This window comes from Podarcis gaigeae (genome assembly GCF_964106915.1).
Source record: "Podarcis gaigeae genome assembly, chromosome: 7".
NCBI lineage: Eukaryota > Metazoa > Chordata > Lepidosauria > Squamata > Lacertidae > Podarcis > Podarcis gaigeae.
The window spans coordinates 80,828,048-80,848,205 of NC_139683.1; the positions used below are offsets into that span (position 1 = coordinate 80,828,048).

Sequence of the window (20,158 nt, forward strand, 5' to 3'; positions counted from 1 at the left end):
GCAGTGGCAACCAGTTCCATCCATGCAATAAGCAATGTTTAAAAATAACACCCCTCCTGAGCTGACAATCATCGTGGAAGAACAAAGATTTGTCCGGATGAAAGGAAGGAAAAGTTCAGTGATATACAGTGACTGTTCGTAGTGAGGTTGACAGGAATTTGTACTTCTGTCCAGACGCTGCTTATTTCACTGTTTTCCCAAATCCTGGTAGCTGAGGCTCATTTTCCCCTTGAATTAAAACTGGAAACATACTTTATTAAACAAAGCCTTTATTAGACAAAGGCTTACCTGCTCTCTCAGAAATCCACCCTTCTGTGTTCTACATGAGCATTTCATCAGCTACTTATTTTTGCAATGTCTATACAGTGGTACCTCGGGTTACAGATGCTTCAGGTTACAGATGCTTCAGGTTACAGATGCTTCAGGTTACAGACTCCACTAACTCAGAAATAGTACCTCGGGTTAAGAACTTTACTTCAGGATAAGAACAGAAATTGTGTGCCGCCGCCGCCGGTGGCAGCAGCAGGAGGCCCCATTAACTAAAGTGGTACCTCAGGTTAAGAACAGTTTCAGGTTAAGAACAGACCTCCGGAATGAATTAAGTTCTTAACCTGAGGTACCACTGTATCCCAACTTTTGCATAAGGAAAGCAAGATAATAATAAAAACAGTAATGAATAAAGAAGCAGAAGGAAAGGCTCTGGTGACTCATAATCCTAACATAGCAGGCACTCCATTAAAAGCTGGAACCAGTTATCAAATGCCATTAAATGCCAAAGAAGAGGATGAACTTCCTGGCACCCAAAGAACAGGAAAGAAAGAAGCATGAGGGGTTTCCCTCCCATAACTTGAGGTGCTTCCAGGTGACTTGTTACTGAGCATTCATCCTGATTGGATTAGATGATGCGTGTCAAAGCAAAGGTTACCCCATACTTTTCAATGCGTTTCTGCCTCACTTTCCTTATTGCAAAAAGTCCAGAATTCCTCAGCATCACCTACAATGACGGGTATCAGTTCTCCAGGGTCTAAGACTTGTGGTCTTTTCCAGCGGCACTTGGAGTTGCCAGGGATTGGATTCTGGGATCTTCTCCATCCAAAGTACATATTCTGGCATTGAGTTATGCTCCTCCCACAAATATTTTGGCCATGGAGGGGTTTGATTATGTGAACTCCTGGGTATATGTTTGCTTGCACCACAGGGTCCCAATTGATCCAGTGGAGACATAGATATTGTTCTGTGTTTTCTTCCAGTTCCCACTATGCATTAATAGTAGCAAGAGTATAGTTAGCAAATTCACATGAGCGAGTAAATGTTGGGGGCATTAGAGTCATAGCAAGTCTATGTGTTGTAAAGGAGTTATTATTTTCAGTCATGATTTTACAGAGTTGCACCAGAAAGGGTGGGCAGGAGGGGAGAGGATTGTTTGCCATTGTTTTCCTTACTTTGCCAACACACACTATAAGGTGACGAGTATATTTTTAATCTGAAGAAAGCTACTTAACGTTACAACGCCCATTCACAGAATTAATGTATATTCCCATTGTAGATTTATAATGCCATATCGGGAACAAACTGCCAGAGGTCCTAACCTGCTTTTTAAATGGAGTTAACAAACGAAATAGAAATATGAAACCGAAAGCGCACACAACCCTCCACATTAAACTCGCATTTTACCTGTAATTTTGATCCTTTTGGGTTAAAGGAATGTTCAAATGCTTTCACAGTAGTTTTTTTTTTGATTGAAAGAATTTGTAATTGGATTTCCAAACATGCTGCTTTCATCTTGGGCAGTACAATATGCACTTTGATAATAACACGGCTATGTCATTAGAAAGAAATCCATTTACGAGCTTCGGCATAAAATGAGATACAGAAGGAGACAATAAAATGCTTTCTAACATAATGTACCTTATTTTTCATTGTATTCCATGCCTGCATTATGAATAAGTAATTTTATAAGTGCATCACCAATACGGTTCGCCTGATCAGTGGCTGCTGTCTGTGAGCTGTCAGCTTTCTGTTGCCACCAAAACCGTTCTCACTATCACATGAATATCTAATGAACTTTATGCAACTTTATTACAGATCAGAATCGGGGGCTAGGAACTTTTTTCATGAATTTTAAAGTCATCTGAATAAGAAAAATGGAAACTGTCAATACCAAAAGGAGGAAAAATGTGAACATGTACAAATTGTTGCATTTCCCCATCATCCTGAATTTCCCCCGATTTTCATGTAAGTGTTCATTACGCTTCCATGTATTCACTGCAGCTTTTCTTTTTGTAAGCTGTTTACCTGCCAGTTGTTCTCAGCTTTAGGGATTTTGTCATGTGTTTTTTCTCCAAAGAACAGGAATGTAATAATAATAATAATAATAATAATAATAATAATAATAATAATAATAATAAATTTTATTTATACCCCGCCCTCCCCAGCCAGGGGGTTGATTCAAGCTAAGACCATCTAGTTCAAGGGTAGCCAAAGTGTTGCCGTCCAGAAGTCTTGGACAAGACTTCTCCACATCCCTCTGACCTTACCAACACCTTACTGTGAAGATCTACTCATAACCATGACTTTTTAGAGTTGGTGACTTGTGGAAGTCAGTTGGTAGTTCACCACACCTCAACCAGTGTGATGCAGGGTCTTCAGAGATTTCCTGCTCCCAGCAGAACAGCTTCTTCCAGAGTCCTCAGTTAAGGGGAAAACTCTGTCGGAACTGAGGGATGAAAAGCCAGCTGGAGTGTCTCCCCTCTCAGCCTTGCCACTGCGGAGATCCATTGACCTCTGCTCCCCAACGTGCGTCTGTGACTTCAACAGAGCAGGCTTGAGCACACATTACTCGGTAGTGTAAACTTCATAGCAGATGAAGCTTGAGGCACGGACACAATACTAAACTACGCATTTATTATACATAAATCAGGACAAAGAAAAACATGGCTTCTCTCCTTGCCGTTTTTCTCGGAGAGAGACTGAAAAACAAAAGCAATACAGAGCGGAAGTTCCGCTCACGCCAGCAATCTGTGCTGGGATGTAAATAGACATGTGACATGCAACAATCCACATATCTGCAGCAAAGGGTGGAATGGAATCTCCCAACATCCTCCCCCATTACATGTAACCCATGGTGCAGTATTTCAGCCTAACTGCAACCGCTGTACATAAACCTGAAGTTGTTCCCTATTAACAACTTTCGACAACGGATCTGCAGGAATTTCGTTTCCTGGCATGGAGGGCACCTGAATAAGTCCTTTCTGGATACATTCCCTTACATGATGTAGTTTTATCTGCAAGTACTTGGTTCTTTGCTTGCAACTCTCTGAAGCTAGCAAAGTCAAACAGGACAGTTGCAACAACCATTCACAATCCAAAGTGAATATGACAGTGCAATGAGTTCAGCTTCGCAAGAATGTAGGCTCACTGTTGTCTGCTTCTTACATGACCAGCCAAACTGTGCTATCCCACACAGTTCAAAGTAACAGAGTGTTCATGGTCTCCAGACACAAGACAAAGCTGAAAACTGCTGTCTACTTCATAGAGTTATTCTGGTCTTTGAATTACAGATATATATGTACAGAGAGATCTGCTAACAACTTCACCAGGCTAGCTGTCAGGGACTGGGCAGAGGATAAATGGTGGAGACAACCTCCTCAGCCTGACCCTTCCAGAGAAGAAGAAGACAGTTCAGAATTACAACAGGGGTTTGAGGGAGGTCACAGCTCAGAGGAAGAGGGGAAAAGTTGGGAAATAACGGGAGAGGAGGAGGAGGCGGAGCAGCTGACACGTTATCACTAGAAAGCATTCCAGACCCACCATCCCCCAGAACCAGGAGAGCCTTAAAAGTAAGAGAGCAAAGAGCTTGGAGACAGATGGCCCTAAGCAGCAACCGTAAGGTGTGTGCGTGTGCGTGCACGCTGTTGATGAATGAGGAAGTGGGAGAAAAGGGGGTGGAGAATTACTCGGGACAACGCCATTATTCCAAGAGGCGGCATTCTCAAGCCTCTCTCTGTAAATATTGAATAAAAAGCAGATGGTAAGTGAAATATACTCAGAGTCGCAAAGTGATTTCATGCTCTTTATTCAGCTCATAGTGGTGAGGAGGAATGAATGAAAGTCCCCTCAAAGTATCTGCTTTATATACATTATTTACACAATGGGCTGCACATGACTGGCTAATTCCGGAATTCTACTGTAAGCCAATCAGGTTGTGGATTCACTTCTATCTGGAGCATGATTGGGTGGTTCCTGCCAACCAATCATACTGCTGCATTGTTCTAGGACCAATCAGACTGCTGCATTCTGAATCCTATTGTTCTAGGACCAATCAGACTGCTGCAGTTTGGATCCTATTCAACTCAGTACATAACAGTAAGGATGTTTCCTTGTCTTATCCGTTCCTGGCAACCTGCTGTGGGGGTTGGTTCCTCTGCTGCCTGACACTAGCTAATGCACAGCCTCTTCCCCTGACTCTCACAGATTCAGAGTCAGACCCAGATATGCAAAACAGGACAACATCAGGGCATGACATGGACAGGCCAAAACAACAGTACAATGAAAGCAGTATAATGAAAGCAATGCCCTAGAGACTATTATTCTGTTATACTTCAGTGGTACCTTCAGTTGCTAAAGGGATCCATTCCAGTTGCTAAAGGAAAGCGGCATCTCCACCCCTGTCATTCAGCCCAGACACTGAGGTCCAGCATTGAGGTCCTTCTGGCGGTTCCCTCACTGCGAGCAGTGAAGCTGCAGGGAACCAGGCAGAGGGCCTTCTCGGTAGTGGCGCCCACCTTGTGGAATACCCTCCCATCAGATGTCAAGGAGATGAGTAACCATATGACTTTCAGAAGACATCTGAAGGTAGCCCTGTACAGGGAAGTTTTTAATGTTTGTGGTTTTATTGTGTTTTTAATATTTTGCTGGGAGCTTCCCAGAGTGGTTTCTCATGGCCTTTGGCTAGAACAATAAAGTCACGATCCGGACTGAGAAAAGAGTATGGCGCAGAGAGAGAGAGAGAGAGAGAGAGAGAGAGAGAGAGAGAGAGGGTGGCCCCCAACTTTTGGCCCTGCCCCACCCACATTTGGCTCTGACCCCACTCACTGATGGCATGTGACTCTCTCCTGCAGGAATGCTGCCCTTAATAGAAAACATTCTCCCCACCCTTTCCCTGAACCTTTCATGAGTTGACCAGCCTTTTAATTTCTCAGTTCTGTAGAGGGTGATCTTCTACTTACCATCCTCTTTACTTTGCCTCCCCGGTGCTTGGAGTGCATTGCAAACAGAGAACTCAACCAGACCAGCTTTTGCGTTGCAACAGAGTGTTTTTGTTTAAAGCTTTCCCCATTTCTCCCTTCCTCCTTTGCTGGAGACTGAGCTGCTCTCTCAGCATGGGGGAATTTAATGTCAAAGGTGAAGTTCTTCCAAGGTTAATGCTGATTGGATAGGAACCACTGAAGCTTTGTCTATTACTGCGTTATTCACAGAGGAATATTGCTAAGAAGTGTGCACTGCCGGTGGCATTCTTTTGTAAGCCTGGCTATGCCATTGCTGAACATCTCATCCTGTGGTATGATCCACAGATCATATACTGGATAATAAACATTTATTTTGATGCGTTTTAAGTCTGTTGCAAATTTATTCATGGTTTGCCTGTAATGTTTAGTATTGTCTACACTGATTGGCAGTAGTTTTCCAGGGTTTCAGGCAGGGAATCCCAACAATTTGGGACCTTCGGCTCTGCCATTGACCCACCAGCTTTCTTTGTAGTATTTGTAATATTTGAAACTGGGCATTAGCTGAGAGAAATCAGAATATTGCTTAAGGAGTTATGCACATTAAAAAAGAGAAGAATCTGAAGATAAGCATAGCAAGAGCCATTTAGACTCAATACTGAAATTTTAGGGAACAGCATGCCAAGTTAAATGATATGTTTCAAGAACAGGGGAAAATGCATTTGTTTTTTTGAAGCAGAAATATTCTGAATGTAAGGGGAAGCCTTAGAAACTAGTAAATGAAAGGGACAACATTATTCCTCCTATTATGATAGATGAAAGTGAAGGAGGAGATTATGGTTAAAATAGCTGTAGGAAACAATATGACATTTCCCCTTTTGATAAGAAAGTTTATGAGGTTGACTCAGATCCTACAACCAAAAATGTTTCGGGTTGCAGGCCCAGGTGCAGTGAGTCCACGACTGTTGAAGCCCTCAGTGAGACAAGTTAATAAAGGCACAGGACAACGAACATGGGTTTGAATAGGCCATAACTTTTACTGATTACAGGTAAGTCATTTTCACAGAATCAGAATTGCAGAGTTGGAAGAGATGACGAGGTTCATCTTCTGCCCAACATGGGGCTCAAACCCACAACCCTGAATTTTGGAGTCTCAAGCTCTACCGACTGAGCTATCCCAGCCAAAGTTGTAGGCACTGGGCATGTATCCTGAATCAAGCAGCCCAGCTGCTGGTTGATTATTTTGGTCAGGTCAACTCTGGATTAAAGATTACCCTGCGACATGCATCAAATTGGGGCAACCATCAAGGACCACCATTCTGGAGAGGTGCCTAAGGCCCATCAGCCTCTGACAGGGTATCTGGCCAGGTACTCCCTTCTGGACCCCTCGCACTGGGGATGGGCTCCCAACCCCCACCTTCAAGTAGGGATCCACCCAATGCCTTTTCTGCCATCCAAGCTGGCCACTTCCTGCTGGCTCACCACCAAACCACTCACATCTGCAACTAACTCCAAAGGGGGTTGGCAATATCTCACTGTGACGCTAACATATATGAGAGAGTACTGGTGGTGGGGACATGGGTGGTGCTGTGGGTTAAACCACAGAGCCTAGGACTTGCTGATCAGAAGGTCAGCAGTTCGAATCCCCGCTATGGGGTGAGCTCCCGTTGCTCGGTCCCTGCTCCTGCCAACCTAGCAGTTCGAAAGCACCTCAAAGTGCAAGTAGATAAATAGGTACCGCTCCGGCGGGAAGGTAAACGGTGTTTCCGTGTACTGCTCTGGTTCGCCAGAAGCGGCTTGGTCCTGCTGGCCACATGACCCGGAAGCTGTATGCCAGCTCCCTTGGCCAATAAAGCGAGATGAGCACCGCAACCCCAGTCAGTCCCGACTGGACCTAATGGTCAGGGTCCCCTTACCTTTACCTTACTGGAGGTGAAATAGTTAAACAGGTTGCCCAGTTAGGACCCAGGGGGGTGGAGTCAGTGGGACTATAAAACAAGCTTTGGGAGGGGCAAAGGGAGGAGTTTGTTGGGAGTTGGCTGGTTGGTTGGAGTGGGAGTGAATTGGGCTAGAGTTGTGGGTAGGTTGAGTTAGTGTAATGAAATAGGCTGAGCCAGGAACAGTTCGGGGCTAGGCAGACAAGTAAATATCGGAGAGGTGGTTTAGTGAGTGAGAGCAGGTAGTGAAAGTTATAGGACTGGATAGGCACCCCATGAATGTAATTGACGGATACTGTTTATGAAACCACACGCTTGTTAAACTGCTTGTTAGACGTGGCTGGTTTATATGTGTGGGTGGCGGACCTGAGTGATGCCTAGGCCACCCAGGTCCACCAGCCAGGCCGCACCTCCCAGCCTGCCTGCGACTGGCCAGTTTAAGGCTCCCAGGGGCCAACATGGCTGCTGGAGGGGTGTTATGTATTCAATGGTCTGTGTTTGCCTGATCTTGAGTCTGGACTAAGGGTTCTAAGCCCCTGTGTTCTGATTCAATGCATGATATCCAATCACAGAGCATGTCAGGATTTGGGCCTCTGCCATTGGCCCTTAAATTCTGATTTATGACTCACAGCTTGGAAGTTTAGACAGCCAATCACGTTGGGAGTGGGAGTGGCCGAGGCCTCCAGAAATGTATATAAGCAGTTGTTTTCCTTCTGTGTCCAGTTATGTAGTTCAATAAAGGTTTTTGCTGTTATCACTGTGTCTTGCCTTGTGGGAACACAATGGCTACGGCCCCCAAACGGCCATGGCTGTGCCAGGCCACAATAGTCAGCTTCCCAGGATTACCAGTGAGTGTTTTATAATCATTAGAATATTTCTTGTACTGATACACAGGATACAGAAAAAAACTTTGCATTTTCCCCTGGGCAAAAAATACTTTGCTTTCAATGCTCATAAAAGCAACATCGCTGCTGGCCGTGCACAGGTAGGGTGGTGACTGCACCCCACAAGTAATTTATTTAGCAGTATCAATGCCGTAGCAAAACCAGTCTGTAATGTTAAGCTGGCACCTTCACAAACATCATATGAAGGGTTTTTAGTAGGAAAGTGGAAATTCTCTACCCAGCAAAACATTTGCTTAATCCTTTTTTAAAACCCCCAACATATTTCCATTAGGGCACCTGGATCCATAACTTCATGTGATAAAATAAGTGTTATTCATATATGAGTGAACATAGTGTTTCGGTCCTTCTTGTGGGACTTGCCCCTGTTACTAGGGGACGTTTTCCTTTTACTGGAAGTGGTTAAGAAAATCTCAGCAGGCTTTGGTACAATTATCGTGGCCTGTGGTTTCCATCTTCTGCCCTCCTAGCTCTGCAGTTTCTCAACCGGTGGGAATTTAGCAAACTACTTGGAAGGAGTTCAGGTCAATCAGGCATCAAAATCTACCTTCTTCTCACACACTAGACGGTACTGACGCAGTCTGAAAGCTGCACTGTGCCTTTTCACACGGTGTGCTCACCGGGGACAGGAGCACCAGGGTTGGGAAATGGTGTCCAAAAATAAACACCTTTCAGGAGTTTCACGGTAGGGCCTCTCTCTCTCTCTCTCTCTCTCTCTCTCTCTCTCTCTCTCCTGTCCTGGAAACTGAACAAAGTATCTTCTTTCTTCAGCCGCAGCATCTCTGTTAGGATTAGTTGCATGTGGTAATCAGGAAGAATGCAATGCAGTTATGAAGTCCCAGCACACAAGAGAAGGAAAGCACTCACAACCTTGCACACCTCCTTTTTCATTTTGTGTAGATTAGAAGACGAGCTGGGAAAGAAATACAGTGGTACCTCGGGTTAAGTACCGTATTTTTTGCACCATAGGACGCACTTTTTCCCCTCCAAAAATGAAGGGGAAATGTGTGTGCGTCCTATGGTGCGAATGCAGGCTTTCGCTGAAGCCTGGAGAGTGAGAGGGGTCGGTGCGCACGACCCCTCATGCTCTCCAAGCTTCGCGGACCTCTCCGCAAGCAGCGGGAGTGCTCCCATGGCTTGCAGAGAGCTGCCTGTTTGGGGGCTGGGGTCGGGGGAAGCTCGAGCGTCCCCCGCCCCAGCCCCGCGCCTGGGGGGAAAATAATTCCCCCCCCTTTATTTCCCCCCAAAAAAACTGGGTGCGCCCTATGGTGCGAAAAATACGGTACTTAATTCGTTCTGGAGGTCCGTACTTAACCTAAAACTATTCTTAACCTGAAGCACCACTTTAGCTAATTGGGCCTCCCGCTGCCGCCGTGCCGCCAGAGCCCGATTTCTGTTCTTATCCTGAAGCAAAGTTCTTAACCTGAAGCACTATTTCTAGGTTAGTGGAGTGTAACCTGAAGCGTATGTAACCTGAAGCGTATGTAACCCGAGGTACCACTGTACTTCAAACAGAATTTGAATTCAGTGTTCCTGAAATTGGCTGGAAGGAAAGGCACAGGTCACAAAATCATAGAGTTGTAGATTTGGAATGGATCCTGAGGATCATGTGATCCAACCCCCTACAATGCAGGAATAGGCAGCTGTTCCATATGGGGATTGAACCTGCAACCTTGGTGTTATCAGCGCTTTCCAGGCTGGTATCCTCCACATGTTCCCTCAAATCTAGCATAAAGGGACTTGGGATTCAAATAATGGATTGCATTCTAAGATTGTTGTTGTTGTTTAGTCGTTTAGTCGTGTCCGACTCTTCGTGACCCCATGGACCAGAGAACGCCAGGCACTCCTGTCTTCCACTGCCTCCCGCAGTTTGGTCAAACTCATGCTGGTAACCTCGAAAACACTATCCAACCATCTTGTCCTCTGTTGTCCCCTTCTCCTTGTGCCCTCAATCTTTCCCAACATCAGGGTCTTCTCCAGGGAGTCTTCTCTTCTCATGAGGTGGCCAAAGTACTGGAGCCTCAGCTTCACAATCTGTCCTTCCAGTGAGCACTCAGGGCTGATTTCCTTCAGAATGGAGAGGTTTGATCTTCTTGCAGTCCATGGGACTCTCAAGAGTCTTCTCCAGCACCATAAGTTCGCTTAAGCTGCCCATCTACTTCTCCCTCTGCAGCCACCTGACTCTCCTCTGGGTGAAGAGGGTCCCTCACAATAGGGTTGCCATGCATCTGGAATTTCTTGGACAATGCTGGGATTTCGCCATCTGAAACAGTGTCCTGGTGGAAAACGCTGGAATGTACGGAAAAATCAACAACTTTTTTGTCCGGCCTTTCACTTTTTGAAATATGGCAACCCTACCACGGCTGAGGGGCGTGGGTGGCGCTGTGGTCTAAACCACAGAGCCTAGGGCTTGCTGATCGGAAGGTCGGCGGTTTGAATCCCTGCGACGGGGTGAGCTCCCGTTGCTCAGTCCCAGCTCCTGCCAACCTAGCAGTTCAAAAGCACGTCAAAGTGCAAGTACCGTAGTTTTCACGCCATAAGACGCAACTAGTTTTTAGAGGAGGAAAACAAGAAAAAAATATTCTGAATGCAACAGTGGGTGCGTGATTTTTTTGATGCAGGCTGTAGCCATGGACATGCTATATGATCTGATGGTGAATTTGGGGTGACCCAATGCAAAAATCCCGAGGATCCATGTGGATCTGTGCTTTGTAAACACATTTTTGCACCATTGCAGCCCCAGGCAACAGTGGGTGCATGATTTTTGGGGGGCAGGCTGTAGCCATGGACATGCCATGTGATCTGATAGTGAATTTGGGGTGACCCAATGTAAAAATCCTGAAGATCCATGGGCTTTTACCTTCCCCCTCCTAGTCAGCCACCGATGTCCCTTATTTCTCTTCCGATCCCACCGATCAGCTGTTTCCTTTCAACACTCCCTTCCCTTTTGTTTGGCTTAGTGTCTTTTCCTTAGCTGGAGCAGTTTTTTGCTCTTCCCTTTCTTCTAATTTCTCTCCTTATTGCTTTAGCCTTCCTGTTTCCCCCCCTTTGCAAGTTTGCTGTCTTTACCTCCCCCCTTCCCAGGCAGCCTCCTTTATCTCTAGCGTCCCTTATCTCTCTCCCCGATCAGCAAACGATCAGCGGCTTTGTTTCAACACCACTTCCCTCTTTCAATTTTTTTTTTTTTAAAAATATATTAATAAAAGAAAAAGAAAAAAAGAAGAAAAAAGAAGAAGAAGCATGATCTGCTTTTTGCCCCTGGGCAATTTGGCACCAGGGACTATGCATTCACTCCATAAGATGCACAGACATTTCCCCTTTTTAGGAAGAAAAAAGTGCGTCTTATGGAGTGAAAAATACGATAGATAAATAGGCACCGCTCCAGCAGGAAGGTAAACGGCGTTTCCATGTGCTGCTCTGGTTCGCCAGAAGCGACTTAGTCATGCTGACCACATGACCCGGAAGCTGTCTGCAGACAAACGCCGGCTCCCTCCTGCTGCCTGAGGTGCTTGCCTCACCTTGCCTCTTGGGTGGGCTGGCCCTGTGAAGATTCCACAGGTGGGCCTAAGTGGACCTTAGTTCAGGAGGATCATCCTGAAGGAAGAGACATTACAGGTCAGAGTCTGAAATGAATACCTCATCTGAAGGAGGCCTGAAGAGGGAAGACAGGCAGCAGGAGATGGAAAAGTTGGTGGACATGGATGCTAGAAGACTGGAAAGGACTAGCGGAGGCTGGATAGAGAGGCAGACAAACAAGCAGAGATACCTAGAGAGATGAAGGAGTCACACATGCAAGCCTCCTTTTTTGTGCAAAGTTCAAGCCTGACTGGGGGCAGTTATTTAATAAACAATAATTAACGTAAGTGATGATGATGATAACAGGCCACATCAGAGGGCAACTAATGGGCTGTGTGGAAGGTGGTACTTGGGAAGAAAACACTGCTCCTTTTCTTCAGTCTGGAGAGTTCATAATGAAGTGTACCCAGTGTAGTATCACCATCATTTTTATTATTAAAATTTATATACTCCTCTTCACCTGAAGGTCACAGGGAGGTTTACAACATAAAATCTCAAAATAAAAATACAAAACTTAATAACAAAAACCAATACCCCCACCCAGTGTACAAATGAGAAGATGCCTAGTTCAATGCACTGGATGACCTGATTGTAATTCACTGCTGTTCTGGATGATATCCTCATTGCTATCACATATTTCCTCAAAGGACCTGTGAAAGCCTTCGATTGAAACTGGCTTTATCCAGCTGTGTAATTCTGGAAACAGTCATTTTTAATTCAAAGGACCAGACCCCAAAATGTGACTACAGTGGTACCTCAGGTTAAGAACTTATTTCGTTTCGGAGTTTCGTTCTTAACCTGAAACCGTTCTTAACCTGAGGTACCACTTTAGCTAATGGGGCCTCCCGTTGCCGCCGCACGATTTCTGTTCTCATCCTGAAGCAAAGTTCTTAACATGAGGTACTTTTTCTGGGTTAGCAGAGTCTGTAACCTGAAGCGTCTGTAACCTGAAGCATCTGTAACCCAAGGTACCACTGTATTTATTTGGAATGACCTGATAGGTCCTTCTTTTTCTTTAGGTCAGGAATGGCCAGACTTGTCCATCCAGCTGTTTTGGGACTACAATTCCCATCATCCCTGACCACTGGTCCTGTTAGCTAGGGATGATGGGAGTTGTAGTCCCAAAACAGCTGGAGGGACAAGTTTGGCCATGCCTGCTTTAGGTAGGAAAAAAAAAAACTTTCTGACAGCGGAACAGTCACCCTCCGGAGGTTGTGGACTCTACTTCATTGGAGGTTTGAAAGCAGAGGTTGAATGGCCATCTGCCATGGATGCTTTAGTTGAGATTCCTGCATTGCAGGGGGCTGGACTAGATGACCCTTGGGTCCCTGCCAACTCTAAGATTCTATGATTCTAAGCAAAACTTTGGGATGGTACTCAATGATATGGAATACCAGCCTCTCCCTCTCCCCCTCTCCCCCTCCCTCCCTCCCTCCCTCCCTCCCCCCCCTCTCTCTCATTTTGCATGGCATTGCTCACTAGTTTTTAGAAACTAAATACTTTTTTTATTTTTTTAAGTAATATTTATTAAGGTTTTAAGGGTTACAAAAAGAAGAAAAAAGAAGACACCAAATTAAGCAAAAACAAAACAAAACATCACAATAAGGAAAAAAAAAAACCAAACAGAAATAGAAACAATTAAAAACACAACGAACATTCCCATAACTTATTTTTCATTTGCTTGTTTCCTTGACCTCCTCACACCTCCCTTTTTTGTATTCTAGTTTGGTTAGCTATTTCAGCAAATCCTTTCCATCTTTCCCAGTTTTTGTCCTGTAATTTATCTTGATATAATCTAACTTTACTTTCCCTCCTTTCACCAATTAACAGTCTATTTTTACTTAATCCTTTATAACATTTCTGCTAAAACCACATAACTTCATTCCAACATCCTTCTAACATTCATTAATTTTACAATGTTTCTGTAAATAATCTTTAAATTTCTTCCAATCTTCCTCCACCGACTCTTCTCCCTGGTCTCGGATTCTGCCTGTCATTTCCGTCAGTTCCATGTAGTCCATCAACTTCATCTGCCATTCTTCCCGGGTGGGTAGATTTTGTGTCTTCCAGTACTTTGCAATAAGTATTCTTGCTGCTGTTGTAGCTAGAAACTAAATACTTGACACTCATTCATTTACCCCCACAAAGCATTGTTATAATCTGTAACAGCCTTCCCTAATCTTGTTTCCTTTCAGATGTTTTGGACTACATTTGTCATGCTGGTCAGGTTTGGTGAGAATTGGGAGGGTACCAATTTGGGAACGACAGTTCTGTAGTAAATATCAGGCTTGGTCAGTTATGTTGCATTTGCATTGTACGGAATCTAAAGCCATTTAAACAGTGGGAAAGCAAACCTTAATCCATTCACAATGTTATAAATGAGACAATACTGCCTCCCCCGCCCCCTTGTAAAGAAAGAAGAAATCAAGATATCTGTCAAGCCTATTTATACAGAATAGGTAACCCTGGGTCACAGGCAACGCTAATAAAAAAGAATGACAACCCATTTCTTTTAATGACAAGCTGACATATTTATTTTTATTATTCCACAAAGAACTCGCCAGACCCATCTGTCATGGAAAAGCCTCCTTCTTCAGTCTTCGGGAAATTCTCTCACTTCGAGAATTTCGTTTTTGCAGAGAAGGTGTTCAGCCTCCTTGAAATGTCAACATTTAGGGAAGAAAAAGAAAATATTTTAAAGGCTGCATTTCTGTTACCTGTGCTGCTTTTGTTTTCAAAGCTAAGCTGTGGTGTTAATATAGATCAGTGTTTGCTGGACCATGTGTAGGTATACAGATTGGTGGCCTTTGAAATGTGAAGAAGATGGGGGGGGGGAGGTTCATTGGACGCTTGAGGGAGTTCCTCAGTGAGTAGATCAGTAGCGGTGGACAAGCCCTTGAAAGAAAGGTTTCCCACTGCAATTGGTATCCTCCGGTAACGGACAGATCTAGGAGAGTGGGCATCTTTTAGGGCAGCAGCGGGAGGAGGCATCTGTGGCTCTCCAGATATTGTCAGGCTACAATTTATATAAGCTCTGATCAGTTGGCCATGCTGGGTGGGATGGATGGGAGTTGGAATCCAAGGACCCCTGAAGATCCACAGCTACCCTAGGGCACTGTCCTTCAACTGGTGGGTTGGGACCCATCTGTGGGCTGCAGCCAGATCCAAGGTGGGTCACAGCAGGAGCACGACCACCTGTCAGGTTCCCTCCCCCTGTGGCAGTAGATAAGAGATCAAACGAAAGGAATGCCTTACCAGGTAGAGCCTTTTATAATCACAATGAGAGAACAAAGAACACATCTCCTAGAAATGGCGGTGCTCCCAATTAAGGGATACTCCCCCTCCATCCCTATTAGTCTACGCCACTCCTATGTCTTGTAATCTGAGCTTGTACCCTCGATGCTTTCTGTTCTGAGACTTTCTGAGCTCTCCATGACTTTGGAAAAGGGGGTGGATGCTATCCAGTGCCTGAAAATCTGTTAACTCTCTCTCTTCTAGGGTTTCTTCTGCTAGCTGTTCCCCATCCAGTATTTCCCAGCTTCTGCTTTCTGAACTATGCCCCTCTGCAAACCACTGTTCCAAATCTATGATGTCTTGGGAAGATTCAGGATCAGGATCAGGGGGAGGGCGTGACTCTCACCATTCTTCCTCAGTGCCACCCTCCTCAGCACGGTCCCTGACACCACCCTGCAAATATAAGATTAAGATTAAGCAATACATCCCCCAAAGCATGTTTGGGATAAAAAGTGGGTCCTGGGTCTGGAAAGGTTGAAGATACCTGCCCTAGGGTATACTTTCAGGATGTCCCGTAGAGCAGCAGATGCTTGAGGAAGCCATTATTTGTGAATTCTGACGTGACCGAACCTGATCTTCACCTCTGGGGTTAATGTGTGGATTGGAATACCCCTCAAATTTCTCACGTCTCTGAATTTTGTGATGCAATTCTCTGTTCCAAACGACACAAAGCTGCACTTACAAATGCATATTTTGAAATGCGTATCGGAGAGAAAAATACATATTTCTGTATGACCTTTTTTTAAAAGTCACAGAGGAACGTAGAAATGGGAGGGATGCATTGACGAATCAATGTGTGCGTGTTGAAGGTCTTTTTGTTGTTTTATCACTTGTTGTTTGCCTCCCTGCGCTCCTTTGGCGGGATATAAATTTAATAAATAAATGAAGCGAAAGTGACATGGACAGAAATAGATTTAAGACTAGGGTACTTTCCATTAAGGGCAGAGATTCTTGATCCTCTCTGTGGCTTTTGATACTGTTGACCACCGTTGACAGCTTGATCTGAAAGCTGGAATTAGTAAAGAATGCTGCAGCTTGGCTGCTGACAGGAGTGAGACCCTGTCTGCAAAACACACCCCTTCTCAGAGATTTGCACTGCTTGTCCATTGGCTACTGTCAGGGAACTGCTATCAGAACGAGAGACGGAGGCAGGGCCACCCAGCGATGCTGGAGAGGGGACGAGCAGGGGGGAAGGATTTCAACGTAACACCCATAGAGAAGAGAGGGAGATGGAGGAATTGGTGACAGGGCTCCAAGACCCTTCCCCTGACGATAGTGGAGAGAGCGCTGGGATGCCCCCGCCTTCCCCTTACTTGCGCAGACGCGTTCCGCGCAGAGAACATAATAGGAGACTCGGGGTCAAACAGCTTTTATGCTGGAAGAGGTTCAAGAGACGCCCACTCTCGGATTCTGCAAGTGACTAACAGGTCACGGAGGGCGAGCTCAGACCCTGGGCATGGTTGGGGCAAGCAAGCAGTAAGGTTACGCACAAGTAACCCCTAACAACCATTACAGCAATCCGAGAGTATGTACGGGGGTGTGACCGCTGCCAACGGGCCAAGGGAGAGAGGGCGGCCCCGGCGGGGTTACTGGAGCCCTTACCCACACCGGGAAGACCATGGGGGGAGGTGTCGATCGATTTCATGACCGATTTACCCAAATCTAGAGGGAAGACAGCAGTCATGGTAGTAGTAGATCTGCTAACCAAAATGTGCCATTTTATAGCGTGCTCACATGCAGTAACGGCAGAGGAAACTGCCCGGTTGTTTGTGGATCACATTTTCAGGTTGCATGGGGTCCGACGAGGGTTATCTCCGACCGGGGGAAAAAATTTACCTCGAAGTTCTGGAGGAAACTCATGAGCTTATTGCAGGTGGAAGTGGGATTCTCGACGGCGAGACACCCGGAGACCAACGGGCAAGCAGAGAGAGCGAATAGCATTTTACAGCAATATCTACGCTGCTACGTCAACGAGAGACAGAACGATTGGGTAGAGAAGCTAGCACTAGCGGAGTTTGCGTATAACAACGCTGAGCATGTGTCCACGGGGATGAGCCCGTTCATGGCTAATTATGGGTTGCACCCCAGGGCTTTTCCTGGGAGAGGGGAGGAAGGGTGGAGCGTGCCCGCCGCAGAGCAGTTTGTGGAAGAAATGGAAGCTCTGCACCAGCAGCTTAAGATGAACCTGGATAGGGCCAAGGAAGTGTACAAAAGACAAGCAGACAAACGCTGCCGGGAAGGGGAGACCATTAGGGTGGGGGACCGGGTGTGGTTATCCACACAAGGCTTACCTTTCAAGGGTGGGTGTAAGAAACTGAGGCCAAGACGGCTGGGACCATTTGAGGTGACCCACCAAGTTAACCCGGTGGCGTTCCGGCTCAAGTTGCTAGACAGCATGAAGATCCACCTGGTATTTCATAGGTCACTGCTCTCACCGTACAGAGGGGAGCGGAGGGTCCGGGAGGCAGGAGTCCTTACTCACCCACCCACTAATGGAAGAGAGGGAACGCCACCACGAGGTAATGGAGATCCTGGATTCGTGCTGGCGAGGGCGGCAGGTGGAGTACCTAGTGGCTTGGGAGGGGAACCCGAGTCAGAAAACACGTGGGTGCCTGCAGGGGAAATAGATGATGGATATCTGGTGGAAGAGTTCCACAACAGGTATCCGAGGAAGCCCAAACCCCTCGGGAGATTCTGGGAGGAGCAATTTGCCACCACCGACGATGAGGAGGAGGATTTCGTGGGTTTTCCCACTTCCCAGGAGGAAGGAGGAGAATCGTCAGGAGAAGAGGAGTCAGATGGGGAAGTCCCGACCGTGAGAAATTGGAGCAGGTGGGAAGCGGTGTTTGAGTCCACGGACGACGACAGCAGCTCCTTTCGGGGGTTCCCGGCATCGTCGGCTGAAGAAGGGGACAAGGTCCTGTCACAGGGTCAGGCCGGGGGTGAAGGGGGTCCTGGGGAGGAGGTGGATGTCAGGGAACTGCCATCAGAACGAGAGACGGAGGCAGGGCCACCCAGCGATGCCGGAGAGGGGATGAGCAGGGGGGAAGGATTTCAACGTAACACCCATAGAGAAGAGAGGGAGATGGAGGAATTGGTGACAGGGCTCCAAGACCCTTCCCCTGACGATAGTGGAGAGAGCGCTGGGACGCCCCTGCCTTCCCCTTACTTGCGCAGACGCGTTCCGCGCAGAGAACATAGGAGGAGACTCGGGGTCAAACAGCTTTTATGCTGGAAGAGGTTCAAGAGACGCCCACTCTCGGATTCTGCAAGTGACTAACAGGTCACGGAGGGCGAGCTCCGACCCTGGGCATGGTTGGGGCAAGCAAGCTAACTGAACTGAAGTAAGGTTACGCACAAGTAACCCCTAACAACCATTACAGCTACCATGTCTGGTTCAAGCTGTTACTATTAGGATATAAAGCCCTGATCAACTTAGGAGCCGTCCGCTTCTGCAATTGCTTACTCCCTATCTGCCAATTCAACTGCTGTGATCTGTGGAGCTGGGACTTTTTCAAGTGCCACATAATACTCATTATTCTGCAGTTGCAAGAAATTGATCTTTGGAACTTCCTGCATATTGAGATCAGGCAGTCACCTTCATTGCATTCTGTTCTGTACCTGCTTAAAACATTTTTGTTTAGGCAAGACTATCCAGGCACGTAGATGTTGATGTGTTTTAGTATCTTCCTAAATCTTATTATTTTCTAAATGTTTTAATTGCTTGTTTTAAACTGTTCTTTGTCGATCATTTAAATATTTATTGTAAACCCCTTGGAGGTTTTATTACAACCAAGCGGTATATAAATTTTGTTAAATAAAAATAAAATGGCTACTCCTTGATGTAAAATGATTCTCCGCAGGAAGTAAATTTGAAATATGTATCATTCAGTTCCTGAGGTCTCTTCTGAATGGTCTTATGAGAAATAATATCCTTCTCTGTATAAAACACCCGTGTAAATAAGTGGTTTCCTGGAAGACCAAGAAACCTCCTATAGCATTTAGAAAGTAGCATAAAAATTCTGAGCTGTTGACAGCCGGTCCCATAAAATGGCTTCATTTCCCTCTGTCTTGAATAAGGACAGAAGATTTTCACTTGCGCTGAAGAAATGTATTTCACCCCCCAATCCAAATTACTTCTTTTTTTTTTTTTTTGCCGCACAGAAATTTCTCTTCACTTTGTAAAATGTAACTGTCACTCTGATAGAGAATGACCTTTTGTAAATGTTGAAGCAATCGCAGATGGGAAGTAAAATAGTGACACCTTTGTAAGAAAGACATCTGGCAACTGTCTGTGCCCAAACTGCCGACTTCCTTTTTGTAAAGGATTTGGGTGGGCACGGCACCGTCATAAAATGGCTATTAATTGAGCGAAGCACCAGTCAAGTATTTGTTCGCATATGATGCTCAACATGACCATTGGGGCTGGTGAGAGCTGCAGTTCAAAACATCTGGATGGCACCAGGTTGCAGAGAGCAGATACAGCCTTTAACTCAAACATACAGTACAGGTATTGATGCATGGTCATATCCTGACTAGCATGGCAGACATGGTACCCAAAGGGGGAGATCCCTGGAGGGATGTCTATCTGGACTCCTCTATGTTCTGGCCAATGGCCAGGAGGAAGAATATTTCGGCTAGTATGTCTTGACAACTCTGGATGGAGATGTCAAAAGATTAAGTGGAGGAATTCCCAGCTTTCCAGCCCCAGATGTGCATTTTTAAGAATTTTCCAGACCAGGTATGTTGGCGCACCTTAGATTTCTGGTTAATAAGAGTTAAAATCATGAAAGAAATCCTCCTAAATGCGCTCTTTTAAAAAATTCACACATGACTCTTGTCAAATATATATGTAGTCCTTTGGGGTGAATTTGCCACCACCCTGAAATTCTGCACTTGTTTCATCATCATCATCATCATTTATACCCTGCCCATCTGGCTGGTTTTCCCCAGCCACTCTGGGCAACTCACAATAGAATATTAAAAACACGGTAAAACATCAGACATTAAAAACTTCCCTAAACAGGGTTGCCTTCAGATGTCTTCTAAAAGTCAGATAGTTGTTTATTTCCTTGACATCTGATGGGAGGGCATTTCACAGGGCGGGTGCCACCACCAAGAAGGCCCTTTGCCTGGTTCTCTGTAACCTCACTTCTCTCAGTGCTATAGAAAGTGCTATAGAAATGCTACATAATGTTTATTATTTATTATTTATATTTATTCT

The 20,158-nt window shown here is 45.6% G+C and overlaps 1 long non-coding RNA gene across 1 annotated transcript in view; it reads left to right on the top strand.

The window, feature by feature from the left end:
- LOC310849488 overlaps positions 1-15,703 on the top strand; it is a 44,029-nt gene extending 28,326 nt beyond the window's left edge. The window contains exons 2-4 of the long non-coding RNA XR_014566922.1: positions 2,086-2,235; positions 6,165-6,274; positions 14,195-15,703. This is a non-coding gene — a long non-coding RNA (uncharacterized lncRNA). The remainder of the gene's footprint in view (positions 1-2,085; positions 2,236-6,164; positions 6,275-14,194) is intronic.
- Positions 15,704-20,158: the final 4,455 nt, after the last annotated feature.